This window comes from Arctopsyche grandis, chromosome 1 (genome assembly GCF_051622035.1).
Source record: "Arctopsyche grandis isolate Sample6627 chromosome 1, ASM5162203v2, whole genome shotgun sequence".
Classification (NCBI taxonomy): Eukaryota; Metazoa; Arthropoda; class Insecta; order Trichoptera; family Hydropsychidae; genus Arctopsyche; species Arctopsyche grandis.
Window position 1 is genome coordinate 14,773,670 of NC_135355.1, and position 18,927 is coordinate 14,792,596.

At 32.6% G+C, this 18,927-nt stretch overlaps 1 protein-coding gene across 1 annotated transcript in view; it reads left to right on the plus strand.

Moving 5' to 3' along the window:
* Positions 1-5,567: 5,567 nt before the first annotated feature.
* The window catches only part of wdp (Leucine rich repeat protein windpipe), a 42,244-nt gene continuing 28,884 nt past the window's right edge, over positions 5,568-18,927 (plus strand). Inside the window, exon 1 of the mRNA XM_077433352.1 lies at positions 5,568-5,980. The gene's annotated coding sequence lies outside the window, so the exon portion shown is untranslated. The remainder of the gene's footprint in view (positions 5,981-18,927) is intronic.

Consider the following 18,927-nt stretch of genomic DNA (forward strand, 5'->3'; position numbering starts at 1 on the left):
AGATGTTTAATGTAAATACGGAAATGTTTGGATCAAATTATCTCTCAAACTCTTCAACGAATCAGACTCAATTTTTACTTTATCTACATATTATGTACGTAGTAAAAATATGTAGATGAAGTTTTTTGATCATGCGAAAATTCTAACTCAAGATTTTGACTAATTGGAGCTCAGAATCGATCACCGATCACGTTTTCCTGATCTAGAAAAAATGTGTGTATACATATGCACATATGTGGCCGTGTATTTCGAGGATATTTTGAACACCGTTAGTACTATCGAACTGAAACATAGTATCGGTTTCTAAAATGCTAATCGATACTATGTAATTTTTTTTCAAATTTTAAAGTCGACCGGGTGACTTTAAAATTTGAAAAAAATTTACATAGTATCCCTATAATTTTGAATACAATTATCTCCCAAATCGCTCAACAGATCAGACTTGAATTTTTTTTTTATATGTAATAGAAATTATAAATTTCGTTAACTAATATCTTAAAATATTTTTATCTCAACCGGAAGTAGTAAGTACTCTTACTTTATACTCTGGAGTAAAAGTACTACTTCTACAATCTTTTCAAAATTAATATTGGACGATGTGAGTTAGCATAATTTCCATCATTGGCTACATATTTCTAATGAAATACATGATGATAATCGTTATGTACATACATATGTATGTATACATACATATGTACATACATATATTGAACTCAAGCAGCTTCATGAGGATATGATAGTTAGATGTAATGAAATTATATATCTAAATATTCCAGATTGGGTGATTGATCCATTTAGTGTGAATGTAATTGATATTGATATCAAATTGCAAACAAGTCTGAGAGATCTGCAAAAAATATGAATGCACAAGTGAGATTTAAACTAAATAAAGATAGTTTTTGGAACAGCACTGACATAACGAATATATTTCCAAAGATTTGGGAGAAGGCAAGTTTATATTTCACTGCATTTCCTACATCTTATCTCGTCGAATTTGGATTTAGTCGAGCAATGCATCGAAAGCTCTTGATGTTATATTAGAAAAGTTAGAAATGTTGTGACCACACGATGTTTTCCACACAACTGAAACTATCAAGCTGAAAATTTATATTTGTATTCTTTATATTCTAACTTAGAGTTGATAATGGTTTAGCAAGAATTCGCAAACCAGAAGTAGTAACTTTTTGAAAATAATATTTGGTTATTTTATTTTTACCTTTTAAATTATTTTTGTCCTCTTGATATTTTATGTTTATAATATTTATGCCACTCTGCCTGAAGAAAAAGATCTTCAATCAATGCGTTTTGCCAGAGATGACGTATGGATGTGAAACTTGGACATTGAACGCCAAGATGCTACACAAAGTCCAATGCACTCAAAGAAGTATGGAACGCTGTATGATCGGCAGAACGAGGAAAGACAGGAAGCGGAACACGTGGGTGATAAGTATGAAAAGGGTAGATAGACTACATAGTGGATAGAGTAAAGAGACTGAAATGGCAATGGGCAGGCCACGTGGCTAGAAGAATGGACGAAAGGTGGACAAAAGAAGTGCTTGAATAGTACCCGAGAGAGTGCAAAAGTACACAGAGTACAAGTGATATGCAGTACACTCTCGATTATCCGGGCAAATGCTGGGGAGGAAGGGCGCGGATAATTGAAAAACATGGATAATCCGAATCATCAAATTTTGACTTGGTTAATATAATATCGACAATTTTTATAGTACAACGTGGAGTAAGGCAAGGGTGTATATTATCTCCAGACCTATTTAATATATATGGAGAGTATATAATGCGTAGAGCACTGGATGGTTGGAAGGGTGGAGTGTCCATTGGTGGAAAAAAACTATCCAATCTTCGGTATGCGGATGACACAACGCTCATAGCTAATAATCATGAAGAAATGGCCGAACTGATCCGTCGTGTTGAGACAGAGAGTAATGTGCTTGGCCTCCAGATAAACCGCCCCAAAACAAAAATTATGATAATTGACCGTCACCAACAGCTGCAAAACAACAACTCAGCTTTAAACGGTATAGATGTGGTTGATAATTTTGTCTATCTGGGGTCACTCATATCTAACAACGGCGGCAGCGAATTGGAAATACGGCGCCGGATTACATTAGCAAAATCGGCAATGTCACAACTAACGAAGATTTGGAAGAATAGAGCCATTACAACTGCTGTCAAAATCCGTCTCGTGAAGAGTCTCGTTTTTTCTGTCTGCCTTTATGGTGTCGAGACGTGGACCATGAAGGCGGCGGATAGACGGAGAATCGATGCCTTCGAGATGTGGTCCTGGAGACGGCTACTGCGCGTGCCTTGGACCGACAAACGCACGAATGTGTCTATTCTTGAAGAATTGAAAATCAAGGATAGATTGTCAACAATATGCCTGAAACGTATATTGCAGTTCTTCGGCCACATTGCACGAAGAGGTGAGGAGAGCCTGGAGCGGTTGGTTGTGGTTGGTAGCGTCGAAGGCAGAAGAGCCAGAGGCAGATCCCCCGCACGCTGGACTGACCAAGTATCTGCAGCGACGGGCGCTTCCACGGTAGCAAGTCTTCGCCTGGCCGAATTTAGAACTGAATGGAGGCAGCTGGTTGACCGCACATCATAGTCACGATCCTCAGTGATGAGGGAACCGACAGCAATATAATATAATATCATATTTACTTGTTGCATCATGTTATATGAAACACAAGATGCTCAATACTTCTCTGGGTCCATTGGATCCTACGTAGGATTATACCATCTAGTATAAAAGATTCATTTCCATACATCATTTTATGTTCAAAACATGCACATTGATAAAATATTTGTTGATACACTGGGTGTGTTTGTGTGTATGACAACGTGTCAGAAAGATGGATAACTCCAACAGTATTGGTGTGGATACTTGTTGCACCGACTGGTCGTACTTGTTGCTTCTATTACATGCATACGATGGTGGATCAATTTTATTGGGGTCGATTTGATTTTGCATCCCCCGCCCCCCAACCAACCCCCAATAAATAATGCATTTTATCTTAATTCAAAGATATTTAATAAATTTGAAATTAAAATTATATAAAACGATCGGATAAGAAGCAAACTTTTGCCTGAATTGTAATCGTAAGTGAAACGTAAAGGAGGTATGTAAAAACAATTAATTTTTTTCATAAAACTCAAAATATAACTGTCGTAGTTACAATTGCTACTCCCAAACATGTAAATAATATAATTCACATGCATACGAAGATATATGTATGTATGTACATTACGAGTAATATATTTTCAAAAAATACATACATTTACATATGTATGTATGTATGTATATGTTTTCTCTGTTAGAGCAGTCTTCATTTCAGAAGTAATTTCACTCTACTAATGTGACGTGTAGGCTTGACCCGCATCAAAGAGTCTTGATCCTAAAAATATTCTCGTCGATACCCTCATTCAGGACCGCGCCTACCGTATGGGCAACGCACGCAGGCTGACGAAATATAAAGGGGGCCGATAAAAATGAGTGTCGAAAAAATGAAATACCTTAAAAAATACGAAACAAGACATCGTACTTTTTAAAATGCTTTTAGGTTGTTTTGTTGTATACATTACTTGTGGATTGCTGTTGCAAGTTTCAAATTATAACACACTCGAACTGTAATTTGGAGAAATAACGGGATAGCAGGTATAGCTTTAGTCCGCATAGAGCTAGGTATTTTAAATTCTATTATCTCTTGCGATTATCAGATTTATTTATTCAAGGATGTTGAATATCGGTTGGTCATCGAAAGAACCATGTCCTAGATATGGGATTGAAGGTAAAAACACTATATTTTCATGAATGAACTTGAAATCGTTCAGTCTCTCTTGTCGCCTGGTCCTGTTCTATCCAACTGGTTACTTTATATATGTATAACAATAGATGAAGTTTTGTTATCATGTGAAAATTCGAACTCGAGATTTTTACTGATTCGAACTCGATTACTGACGTTTTCATGATCTAGAAAAAATGTGTTTGTCTGTCTGTGGGTTTATGTATTTTGGGGATTTTTTGAACACCGTTAGTCCTATCGAACTGAAACTTAGTATCGGTAACTGAAATTCTTATCTACACGACATAATTTTTTTCAAATTTTTAAGTTGACTGGAAATGGTACCTCCCCTTGTAGGTAGGGCTGCCATAATTGTCAAACATTGATACGGGAAATTGAAGTTAAAATAAAATATGATACATACATAAAAAAAGTGGTGGGGGGGGGGGGGAGAGGATAAATTGAACACGTTTTTATACTTACATGTGTTTTTATACTTACGACCTTTATGTTAAGCTGTTTTCTAAATTGCTCCGTTTTCCTGTCCAAGAAATGCCCCCTCTGTTAAAAAGAGTAAAAATGGCCTAGGAGTTCGGCCGCCTGTGTGCAAACTTAAATCGGCCGCCCTTTAAAATTATCAGCATTTGTATGAAACATATTTTTTCGGGCAATAGTGTTGAAAATTTTAATCACAATAAAAATTAAACAGACAAACCGACAGTACATCCTTGAAGAAGTACATCTGGTAATCGCAAGATAATAGAACATAAAATACCTAGCTCTAGGCGGGCTAAAGCTATATCTGCTATCACGCTATTTCCTCGAATTACAGTTCGAGTGTTTGGGTGAAATCACACAAGAAGGAACGCGGCACATGGTTATTTTTAGATACAATGTGGCGAAAGCATGCCAAAATTATAAAATATAGAGTGAAAAAATAAAAAGTTATAGGCGTTTTAACAATTAAAATATGACAGCGAGATGGCGGCGAAAAGGGATATAAAGTAAGAAGAGGCTAAAACGAACAATCCGGACGAACAGTCCGAACGATCAATTCGGACAATAGTATTTTCAAACGTGTCTATTACGATTAATTTTCACCATCGTAATGGCGGACATCATTTCCATTTATATTGATGACCAAACCGAGCAAAATGGCAAAGTTTGAAAAAGATCGGATAAGAACCCAAACTTCGTCGCACGACCAAATCGTTTCTGATGTAAGAAGAGGTTTGTAAAAAAATGTGGCATGCCTTGCACATATTCATGGCACGCCCAGCACACACCATCCCAATATCACCCCCTGGTGTGTTTTCGGTCAAATTTTATCGTTGTATTTATCCTTGCTTGACAGTGATCGATAACGGTTTATCCCATATTTGAAGAAATGTAGGAGAACCCCCACAGCGGGAAGCCAAGGACGTGACGTGCCGTTCTTCCCTGTGTGATTTTACCCTTACAAGTTGAAACTTGCAACAGCAATCTACGAGTATACAACAAGATAACCTAAATTGCTTTTAAAAAGTACGATGTCTTGTTTCGTATTTTTTATGTATGTATATAATTTTTTCGACTCTCCTTTCTTTCGGCCGCCTGTGTGCGTTGCACACATTTGTACATTTGGTAGGCGCGGCCCTGAAAATGACACTAAAACTATTAATGATAATCCTCATACTGAAAGTGCCCATATATTAATTTACATAGTATAACTAGTGCATAGTGACATATGATGAAAATGTATAAATCTGCAATTCTAGAAATAGTGTTAGTTTGGACTGACACACGTAGCATAGCGGTAAGGCACCGCTATCATGAGAAGAGTCAGTCGCGCGCAAGCGGTCGGCCCAGCAGCTGGCTGACCCAGGCGGCAGTTGCGCTTTCGAACGTACGAACGAAACTACCTACCGGTCAGGTATAAAACCATACAAAAAGTGGGGTGATTCAGGAGATACGCAACGGGGGGAAAAAATAAAAACAGGCAGGAGTAATCGCCTTTCAGTGCCACCCAGTGACGTTTGAATTCCGGATTTTTTCTTGATTTTATCATTTATCACTGCCGCTGCATTTGCTGCTTTCTACCTGGGTTTGGAGGGCCTGCGCATGTGCGCTAGCTAACTTTTACGGAAGTGCATCCTTGGGAATAATGCAATTTCGCATGCACTTCTGAACATATATATTTGGTAAGTGCGACAATCTATATTTTATATAAATATTATTATTATATTAGCTTGAAGTAACAGAATTTTAATCATACATATGTATGTATATTCTCTTCACAAAAATAGTTTATTTTACGGAGTAAATTTTACGGATTTCAGTACAGAGTAGTTTGTCATACAATTTCATTAACAGTTTTAATTTGGTACCACTCGACTAAGCGACTGCCTGTGTGTGGGTCTCTTATGCAATATGATTGTGGCAGAACAGTTTACTTTATGTTAAACTGCAATGTTATAATATCCTAATATTATGTTTATCTGATAATCAATTTTTGATTAAGGTTAAGATAGGGTGAGTAATACATATTACATGTGATGATTTTTAAAATTTATGTCACGAGACTGCTCTTTTGGATCTTAAACAAATTGAAATTGTATCGTAGCACAGTGCTACTCAAACTTTTTCATGCCGTGTTTCGATAAATATCTTTCGGTACTACATTATTTTTATAGAAGAAGATGGAAACACCCCCCCCCCCCATTGTTTTCATAATAGCTAATTTAGATTTTTAGATTTTCCATCAAATTTTGGAATTGTCCACGAAATAACTAATGGTTTTTTTTTAGTTTGAGAATATTTTAGTCTATAATTTTTTTGATCATTTTAATACGTACATCGAGTCTCATGAAGTAGATTTGTTTTCAAAAACTGGACAAACCTGTTATATTTATTAAGATAAGGCAATATACATATGACCATATATATGTATATATAAAAGGGGACATATGGTAAATTAGCACACAAATATGTATATTTTAAATAGTTGTGCAGAATTTTGTTAACTAATCACTGTTGGCCGTAGGTAATAAATGGAATCAAAGGGCATTTGAGTAGCACTGTGTAGAAAATTAAATACTGTTTTTTTTTTCTATGCAGAGATTGTAAACGTTTATTATATTTCTATCGAGTATGTTTATAATTTATATATACCTATATCATATAGGCTATATGTAATATATTGGAATGGTATTGATAACTTTATATTTGTTTGGAATTTGTACTTCCATTATACTCTTCGAATACAATGTATTATTAATTGTTTACGATATTTGTAAAAAAAATCTTATCGAATGTGTCTGTATCGTTCAGCGAGACATACATACATATAATGTTAAAATATAAACGTAATACATATTTATTTTTTTCAAAAGTCGTCATTATCGTTATGATGTATTTATTCTACTAAATAAGCAAAAATTCAAATACATATTATAATGATTTCTCGTGACCATTGAAAAACCTTGCGAAAAAATCGAATATTGAATGGCGCTAGGAAATAAGTTTTTTTTTGTCGGTTAAAATACTATACTTTGTCTGACCTTCGTCAGATGGTCATGCGGTTCTTTTTTTCTTCGCGTTTTTCTGAACGAATTAAAAAAGTTGATTATAATCGCACTTACACACGAAAATGCAACGTCAAATCATTAGATATTTCGTTTTTATTTGACAATTTTTTTCTGCCAAAAAATACAAACTTTTCAACCATTTTTCTTATAAATATGTATTTTAAAATTTTATACAAATAAACAAAAAAAACTAATTATCGTAATGACGAAATTTTTTGATCTGCTTATACAACACATATCCACATATGTACATATTATATAAACAAAAATCGAATCACTAAATTTGATAGTAATCTATAGGTAATAAAAATATTTCGAAAGGTTTTTGAGAATTTAGGGACCTGACTTAAATATATTGATCATATTTTAGTAGTTAAATTTTTATATTTATCTAATGTTCATAGAAGGATATCCGCTCTTTATATCGAACTTGAACACAATGAAAGTTTTTCGACTAACTTATTATGTTGTTATCAAAATGTACGCACTGTATGCTCAAATTCCTGTAAAACCGCTTTAAAATTCTCGTATTTGATCGAAAATAAAACAATGGGGACATTAATATTCATAGTATGGGAGTTGCAATCGGTTTAATTTCCCATTGTTACACATTCTACACACGTTTCTGTAACGTTGTCTGATATGAAATGGCAAACTCAATAACTCGATCAAATGACCAAATCAATGTGCGTATTAGTGCTATCGATTGAATTTCATCCGAAAGAATAATATTTCTTACGATAATATGTACATACAATCAACGATAATTTCCAGGTATAGGTATTTCAATATACCTATCCGGATTATATGGTATTTCCATAGTTACACTCTTCTCTGAATCGGATTTACCTGTAAAATTGAGGGCAGCTGTGAATCATCTGGTTTTTTGCAAACTCGCCGTACGTACAAGGGAATTCCGATCATTTTTTTTTTGTTTCAATTATACCGGTTTCTTGTATAACGGGTTTTTTTCTCTGCATTACCTCTCGAATGATATAGGGGTTGATCTAGAATGGAGGGGTTGCATTCATTAAACCAACATTACGAGTATTTAATGAAAATTAAAAAAGGTCTTCACCAGAAAAAACGATTATTTTTCGATTAACTTAAATTGATTGTTTTCCGTTTTATGTAGTCACAATAGTATGATGATACCAGCATTTGATACCAATACCTTTAATGATACATATGTACATATTAATGTAAAATGTATATGTTTATGTATATACATACATAGATTAGTCATAAAATTACAGCTACGCATAACTACTAATTTTAAGTGGGGCATTTGACTCGATTAAATAACTATAATCTGTAAACAATCCGCACACTTCCAAGTTAAACTTATACTTGTATTGTATTTGAGATTTAGATAAGAGGTATGTGAATCTGTTGAACTATGTATATATATATTATAGTTTACCACAATATTACTAATCTTATTTCCAACTTTAATATTAAATTTTAAACAATTTGCTAATAAGGCATTTCATCATAATTATGTATCCCCCAACTGACAAAAACGAAATTGATGATTATAACTAAAAATATAAAGATCGTAAAATATCGCAGATCGGTCTCAGTATATATGTATATATAAATATATGCAATTTTTTATAAGACATAGTGTGAAAAAGATAAAGCTATAGGCGTTTAAACAATTAAAATCTGATAACACGAGTGGGTGGTGGAAAGACAAACAAATGAGGCTACTGACCACTAAACGTTAGGCGATTATTTTTCACCATCGAATTATCAGAATCGATTTAAACTTCTATCGGTGACCAAACCGCGTAAAATGGCAAAGTTTCAAACCGATCGGAAGAACATACATATGTAGGAATATTGCCCGAATCATTTGCGAAGTGAAACATGAAACACATTCACCAAATTAATAAAATCCATATTCAAGTTGCTAATTTATTTAATTTATAGTATATATATATAGTTGGTTAATGTAGATATGCTTTGTTGATGGAAGAATTATTAATTTTTTTTTTTGATTTACTAATGAAGACAAAAATATATTCATATAATCTCAATAGTATTCTGTTGAGATAAAATTTTTACGATGCTTTGAAAATAAGCTATAGTTCTGGTCTTAAACTTTTGACCGGTAGTGTACGTACAGTATACATATTCTAAACTTTGACTCGTTTTCTCAAATGCATACGTGTGCTAGTATGCTCAATCGTCGTATACAGTATCTGTAGCTTACGCTATAACGTACGCTCACTATACTACTAACAAATCGCATTAAAGTTTGAAAAATAGCGTACATAAGTATGTATAGAGTTAATATCATGTTTAAGGACAAATTTAAAATAAACGAACGGTGTGACCTTTATACAGGTTTATTAATAGAAAAAGAGTTCCGATTAAAGCTATTTTAATATATGTATGATAAATTCGTACAAGAGCGTGGCCAAATTCAGTGTAGCATTCAAAAATTACACAAGGTGAAAGCAAAAGTCTTCCCCAATTGTACAATGTACATACATATACATATTGCATGCATATCCACAAGCACTTGCCAAATGAACACGATTTTGAAATTAAAAAATTTTAAATAGTATTTTACATACAATGCCTGCAAAGTAATGCGCGGTGGCGTCATTGAACGGTCAAAGATCCTAAAACCAGAGCCGTCTCACGAAATAAACCCCAGGAACGTTCGACCCAGGCGCCCAAATATAAGTGATATTCACGCGTAATCGTCCAACGACTGATTTACATACATACATATGTATGTACTTATTTAGATTCAATCGAAATCATTACTTTAGGTATACATAAGTAGGGTTGTCAGATATCTTGCAAGTCAAACCGGGACACCCCCCAAAAAAAAAAATCAGATCACACAATTTTTAATTTATATTAAATAATTAAATTATATTAATTACTTGAATAGGAACAAAAGCAGTCATAAACATTAAATAAAAAAAAAATACAATGAAAAGTCCACATGAACACATTAATAGGAATAAAATCTATATTCAGCTATTTTATTAATAGGAACAAAAGCAGTCACAAAAATTTTAATTTAAAAACAATTGGCAATATAATATAAACCAACGTATATGAACAAAAGCAAAAATACACATCTAAATTAAAAAAATACAAATAATATACACATAAACATAAATGATTCATCACTGCTGAATCATTCCGAGTGTAAAAAAATATCGATTCAAGATAAATTGATTGATGCCTAAAACACATTTTTTGTCTCCATTCTACACACAGTTCTCCAGAAAATATAATACAGAGAAATAGTTCATTGTTGAATATTGCTGCAGTGTGTACTAGACTGTCTGGTCCAGAGAACGACTTTCTGCTTATAGTTTTGGTTACATATTTTTTTTAATTACGAGTTAAAAACTTCTGTACGAATTTAAAAAGTAGTAAGCCGGGAAATTTTGGCGCCCCGAGAGGTTTGTTCGGGACATCGGGACACGAGACTTAAAACTGGTGACAATCCCGATTAATCGGGACGCCTGACAACCCTAGGTATAAGTAAATTTTGGTATCACGGTTGATACTGTGACGCGCCGGCTAGATACGAATGCATCAGACAATATTATTGTGGCGTGTTGTTGTGGAGTGTATTATTATATAATATAGCAGCTCGATGTGGCCAATTACCATATCTCCCCACCGTCGAAACGAATTACCGGCCGCCAACGTTGAACCTACCATGTGGGTCATGGGCGTTTTATTCCACTTTCTTCGCGGACAACGAATTCAACTCGTAAACGGTGGCCAGACTGTCATGCGATTTTGTGTACGATGTAACCAAAATCTGGCGTTATCATTTCATCGAGGTCATTAATGTGACGTCTCAAGGTCATCGCATATTATTCTATTTTGTTCGTAGAGCGATTCAGAGGAGCAATACAAATGAGTTATAGTAAGAGACTCGAGGTTTTTTTTATGTTTTTCTCAGAAAACTTTCAGTGTATTGAATTAAAATTTAATATCTAGAAGTTTTAACTTAATATCAAGAAACAATATTTAGTGAAGCTCCGTCAGCCAGAAGTAGCAGTTTACTCTTGTTCGATTTTTCTTCTATTTCTTTTTCGATCCTTTAAATATGTGTACTATTCACAAGTAGATTCAAATGTAATCCTCTTTTCGTGTAATTAAAAAATATATCATAAATCGGAAGTGGGATTTTTTCCTCTTAGAAAAGTGAAAAATATGACCACACGATTCTTTCCACACTACTGAACGTATCATTCTGAAAATTTATAATTATATTGTTTAAGTAATATTAATGCACTAAAATTGAAAAAAATAATGTATTTCTAAAATTTAGGTATTTGTAGTAATTTAATTTAAATGAATATTCTTTCTCCCTTACAAATTTCTTCTGGACATATCACCATTAAATCATGTCCTTACGCCGCAAGCCTTTTTATTTTGGACAAATAAATTACTAGAAATAATTGATATTTTGGAATTATTACTGTAATCCATAGCCTCGACTTTGTCTGTCATAGCCAGATATCGGCATTGGATGGATGCTTTTCAAATAACAATATACCTCTCCACCTGTGCTCAAAGCAAGAGAGTAAGAAAGCATGGTTTTTGGAGGAATTGACAATATTGAACCATTTTTTGTGCGAAAAGCATTCAATGAATGCCGGTCTTTGGTCAACTACTTTTCTGTTATAACTTATAAGTAAAGCCCGGACCCTGAGGGGGCTGTATATTGTTCAAATGTTGTAAATGCATTGTTAAAGGTTTGCCGAACCTTTTTTACAAAGGATTTACAAAAATTGAACAACAAACGGCACGCTTCCGGTCCTACCTCTACTCATAAGATCAGGCTTATGCTCAAAACACAATAATCTGTATGTTGATCCTAGTTGTATTCGTCGCTGTCTTTAATTACTCAAAATATTGTCATGTAAAAAAATTATTGGACATTATAAGCACAATATGTAATTGATTAATTTCTGTATACCATCATCATCATCATCATAAATTATAATGTTTCATAACATATGTACATATATGTATGTACATGCGTATAAATTTTATTTCTTTTTGTAGATATTTTAATACAATACATTAAATTGATATGTGTATATGTTCATATGTATGTATTGTATCGTGTGGATGTTTTTATGTAGTGCAAAAAATACTCGAAATAAATAGCTTTGAAAGATAAAATTCTGAGAAGCCTGAATGAAGGTGGACACTCGGACAGTTTTTACCTGTTTGAAATTGGACTTCTCCGAATTGATCTTAAGGTGCGTTTGCAGTGAGCATTTGGCTGAACTTCTACATTTATGCTTTTCGATTATTGTTATTTGTTGCCATCAACAATTAACACAAAAAAATACGTTGAGATTTTGATTTAGTTAATGTCGTAATTGTTCTGCACCTACACAAATAAACTATTTTGCATTTGCTGAAATAAGTCCCCGTCATTTGTAAGTATAATATTTTTAAACTATTGGCATAAATACCTTTTCAATGAATTCGTATTTATATTTTAAGTGTACCTTTCAAATTTACTCAATAGGATTTGTAAAAACCTGTACATATACATACATATGTGCAAAATGTGTACGTATACATCTCAAAATACATGCGTACAAGAACTAAATCTTTATAAAAAGTATATTATAAGCCAAATTTCATCATTGCTTGTTTTGCCTCTATGTTATACATATATGTATGTACATATTTAGTATGTACATATTGAATTTCTGCTTGTATTTAATTTGTTGACACTGACTTTACAGTTGACATTGTGAGTAGGTTTAAGTTCTCTGGTATTTCTTTTTTTATTCTCTTTAATATAAGCCGCCAAAATGACGAATTTGCTGACTTTCAATTGCGTCACGATTTCATTAGTAAGGTTTCTTACGAAATGTCGTGAAACTATTTCGCCATTATTTCACCAACTTTCTCGTTGAATCTAGTCATGTTTCGTCCTCTAAATTCCGTTCTCGTTATAGAGTGACCTTGATGGCGAAGATTCAGATGTATGTACATACGTACATATGCATGTATGTATGTATACAGGCTTAGGTGGAAAATTTGGCGAACATGATATCAGATTTTAAAGATATTTTTTTCATTTTTTGATGTATCAAAGCTTATAACAATCTTTTGCGAAAGCAAACTAATAAGAGGCTTGTAAAAAGCATGGTTTTTCGTTACAGTTTCACGATAGATATTTAACTCTTTTAACAATAATATTATATAAATACTATAACATTCATTTTAATTTAATATACATATAAAATGTATAAATATGTGTCTACAAAATAATTGATTCAATGCAAAGTGTATTATTCGCTCGTATTTCTGTCTCAATCTGTATGTGCATTCAAATATTTACTAGAGTGTGTTGTAATATAAACATTTCAAAGTGGTGGAAATCGAGTCTGTTTAGCGTCTTATAGTAAAATCAGAGTTAGGGTAATCAGAAGTTAATCCTAAGGAATAAACAAACTAAGCAGATGATGATAGATGTAGTGGTGTTTCCACATAGTATTTTTGAGCTGATTATGTTCCACAAAAAATCTCTTATTGAATATGCATATGTTTGTATGCATATATGTATGTACATGTGTATGTATGAACGAGACGCTTGTGTCGATTTGCTAAAAAAAGACGGAATCCGTCATCTTGAACCTAATGTCAAAATTACGTGACAATTGACGTCACACTGTGTAGCAGGGGCGTGCCGGTAACCGAGTTTATTAGGCGGATGTCTTGGGCGCCTGATGAAAATATTAATTCCGTTTATATTTCAACCTCATTGTTACATATTTTCGCATCGTAATACTGTTCTGAATTGTTTGAAATCAACACAAACCTTGTAATGCTACATATCCACATGCAACGACCTATCCGAACTCGTAGTATTGCTGAACAGTGTTCGGCGAATGAGTCGAGTGTGTAGATACCTTGTTATAAAAATTTTGTATTTTTTTGCACTCGTATGGACACACAGCATTTTTATTTAACAGCGGCTTTTTTACTTACCTCCTTTACGTTTCACATGGCTTTCGTGTCAGTGGTCATTTTTATCTCTTATCCGATCGTTTTCATACTTTGCCATATTGCTCATTTTGGTCATCAATATACGTTAATGTATCGTCTGCCATTACGTTGGAGATAAAATATCGTATACAACGGGTTTCAAATTTCGAGCTCATCGAGTTGCCTGACGTCTACAACGCCGACGTCAACCGCGTTATACTGTCTTCTAACCTTTTCGCCTTGATATGCCCATTTCAGATTTTAATTGTTTCAACGCCTATAATTCACTCTATATTTTATGAAATTTGCTCTATTGGTTCTCGTTATCTCTAATATATAAATATTTATAGTTTTAACTCTCATATGTATATATAAATTTCAAATTTGGCGTGTAGCTTCTTGTAGGGAAATACATGATATATATTGATTTATGGCCAAAGATGTCAAATCTGACATTTCACGGCTAAAAGTATATCTCGTCACGGAGTTTTATCTGCGAGATAAGTATTCAATGGTAAGTTATGTTGTATCTAATTGTTAATATGATAAATAATAAGCTTACATACATTTAGTTTTTTACAATAAGCTTACATACATACAATTAGTTCAACAGCTACCCATAACCTCAAATTGCATTGTTTATTTCTCCAAAACAAACTTTCTAACCAATACAAGCTACACATGTACACATATCAAACAGTGATAGTTTTATTTTTAGTTATCAGCTAATTTAATTTATCTGATGATTGAAAAGTTCATTTCTGTAAATACATAAACTCATTTATGGACAATCATACATTGATAAACTATTCTTAACTGTATGGATTACATTACAAATTCATTGTTAATATGATTATAACTTCAATTTTATCATTAAAGCAATCTTAGTATTAATAAGCTATTCTAAGCTGTCAGATTCCCGGCATAAATGAGTATAAATAATTCCATAAATTCCCGGCATAAATGAGTATACATAATTCCATATACATAATTCCATCAGGCATAAATGAGTATACATAATACATAAATGAGTATACATAACTCTCGTTCCGTAGATGCATATATACAATTTTAAGATTCAAACATCTTTGCAACTGGACTTGATGACTATGATTTATAGAAATACTACATATTGAGATTTTAAAGTGCCTTTAAAGTCATTTAAATGCGATATTACTCAACAATGCAAATAATTATAAATAATAATTAAATCAATTTGTAAATAATTATAATTCAGTATTATAGTATTTCTGTAACACTAAAAAGTAGAAAATAAAAAAACCCTTGGTAAAAAAAGGTTTTTTAATTACTTACCTCTTATGTATATAATATTAAGATATATAAAAAACTCAAGTAAAAAAAAATAAATGTATATAAAAAATAATATGGGCCGAGGTATAGATCATCACATACATACCAAGGCGGTCCATACCTCTTAGTAATATATTTAATTACATTAGTTTAAGCCGGGATCATAATTTTGATTGAAACCCCAATCATGGAAATCTTTTTGATTGAAACCCCAATCATTGAAATCATTTTGATTGAAATTTTAATCCCACATATTTGTACATTTGTTGTTGAAGTATTGATTAAATTGCCTTTTTATTTTAATAATTTTATTATTTGTTTATATACATTTATTTTACTTGAGTTTTTTTTAATATAGTTTTTTACTAAAGTGTTTTATATACATTTTTTTTATATTTTAGTACATTATTTTTTATATACATTTATTTTGTTACTTGAGTTTTTTTACTTAAGTTTTTTATATACATTTATTTTTTTTTACTTGAGTTTTTTTAATAAATCTACTGGCAGGTTTTTTAATAACTTTACTAGGAAACAAGTACGTGAATTGTATTATAATAGCTCGTATAATTGTAAAAGTATTATAGTTTGGGTATTTTATTTATTATTTACGACTATTTTCGAGGGGAGAATAGTGCCCCCTTATATATATATATATATATATATATATATATATATATATATATATATATATATATATATATATATATATATATATATATTTTTTTTTAATATTGATTATTCATGTAGCGTGATTATTAAGCAATTATTAATTCAATGGTAAATTGTGCAATCGACCCTAGTACATAAAAGGTACGCTTCCAATTACCTAGAAATATTGTTTTTAATCTTGTTATTGTTTGCATTTTAATCTTGTTATTATTTGCATGTATGTATATTCAGATTTTTGGTGAATAAAAATCAATCCTATTAGTTATTGTTCCTCAAACACAAATATATACATACATAAATATAAATATATATAAAAAAATAGCGAAAAATGTTTGCTTATGAAGGTAATGTTTGTAACGATTTTTACCTTAATTTTTTAATAATTAATTGTTTTCTGTTTTTTGAAGTCAGAATATTATATGAAGTTTGACGTGAGTACTGTTAGTCGAGATTTTACATTACCGTTAAGATAAACTGCATACTTTATTTTTTATTATTTATCGACGAACAAAATCTCCCGTGATGTTACTGACGTTCTCAAACCGAAAATATTTAAATCATTTATCGATAATCTCTTCGATAGCTTTTTTTACAACTATATATGTATGTATGTAGTATGGTGTATGTACTATGTACATATAATATGTTCATAGTATACTTTGAATACCTGAAAGCGTCTGTGCACATACATACATATGTGTACGCATAGTTTAAAAAATATAAGATTAATTGTGAACAGATCGATTTGTGGATTTTCACTAATCGTTTACTGAAATGTTTTTTGTTAAATTAATATGCATCATGTACTTATATTCTTAATCGTAACTTGTGCGTATATCTCCATACCCTTTGGCCACCATGGTTCACAATGGAGTTTACGGTAAAAGCTGGCAACCTGGGTACTACCACTTGACACTATTGGATTTCCGAGTGCCCGCTAGGTTTCTCCTCTTTCTCCGGAGTGACCCACAAAGATGGCCCTTGCAAAAAAAAAAAAAAACAATTAACCGCTACCCTACGAAACGCATTTCATAGTAATTCGTTTTAAGACAGTACATATATGTTACGCCGAATCCATGAAATTGCCTATTTCGTGAAATAGGTAAGTAATTGTCCAATTCATTAAAAATGCAAGCCTGTTGCTGAATTCATGAATAAGGACCAGCGGACAAGATGCTCGACGGCTAAAAAAAAGGTTCACTACTGTCAGCCATTTTTTTTGCTCTCGTGCTTTCTCGGACAATCGAGAGGTCTATTGTTATTTTATGGTGGAAACTCGACCGCCGATCTCTATTCATGAGTTACGTAAATTATCTGTCGAATGCGCGAATTGCACACTGGACAATTCTAGAAGAAAATTTGAACGAGCAGACCTGACTGCCATTTAGTGATACAGAACTATTTTTTGACTTCTAATTAACAGACTTACGCGGCCAGGATACTTTTACCCACAAAAAATGGTTCATTATTGTCAATTATATTCTCAACCTTTTTTTTTTGCTCTCTTGCTTTGTAGGACAATAGTAATTGGCAATAGTGAACCATTTTTTGTGGGTACAAGCATCTTGGCCGCCGAAGTATGTTTATTAGGATTGTAATTTCCTTTGAACTCTTTCAATTTTCAGAGAGTGTGTCATTTCCCTGGGACTATATTATGGAACCAGATTCCAAGATGTTTCGGAGTCTCATATTATCAAAACTCATATTTTTTAAATTATGAGCATTGCGCATAATGAAGCCCAGCATCTTTGAAATCTTTTTGCACTTGCATCTACTTTCAAATTTAATGCCAAGGTCATTTGTGGATAGTGTTCTACACAATGTAGTTCAACCAAGGTCATACTGATACAAGATGGGCTTAGAAGAACTAACACTGAAATCACTCAAATCACTCAGAAAAACCTCACAGTCAGAATTATTTCTAATTTTCATACACTTTGATGTTATCAGCATATGTATATTTAAAAAAATGAATTCGAAATTGCCGTGCCGATATAATTTATAGAAATCATAAACAGTAGTGGTCCCATAGTAGAGCCTTGAGGTACACCAGAAGATGTAAGGCACTCATCAGATTAATGGTTATCAAAATAAACAAACTGATGACGATTACTTAAATAAGAATTTTAAAAATCGGTGTGATTATTTGACAGACCAAAATTGGCCAATTTCTGAATAAGAATTGAATTATCAAGTTTATCGAATGCTTTCTCAAAATTGGTATAGACCACGTCAGCGTAATGCCCTGCATCCAGCGACTTAGTAAAAAGGTTCGAGAAAGATAAAAGATTAGTCGTCGTTGAGCGTGCTGAACGTTTCTTGTATCTTGTAAAATTTTTTAATCATCACTGTACCATAATTACTAGTGATAACGGCTAAATAGTGAATTAAAAAAATTGTTTTGCCTTCGCGATGGCATTTATTTAGAGTGTAGACTATTAAAAATATGTGTAGTGTTCGTACGGTATTGAGTTTTGTAAATATTTGTGCAAGTGTTCCAGGATTGGTCAACTCTAAAATACGCATGCGTGTACATAAATAGGTGTACCAGTTTTCAAAATAATTTAAATATG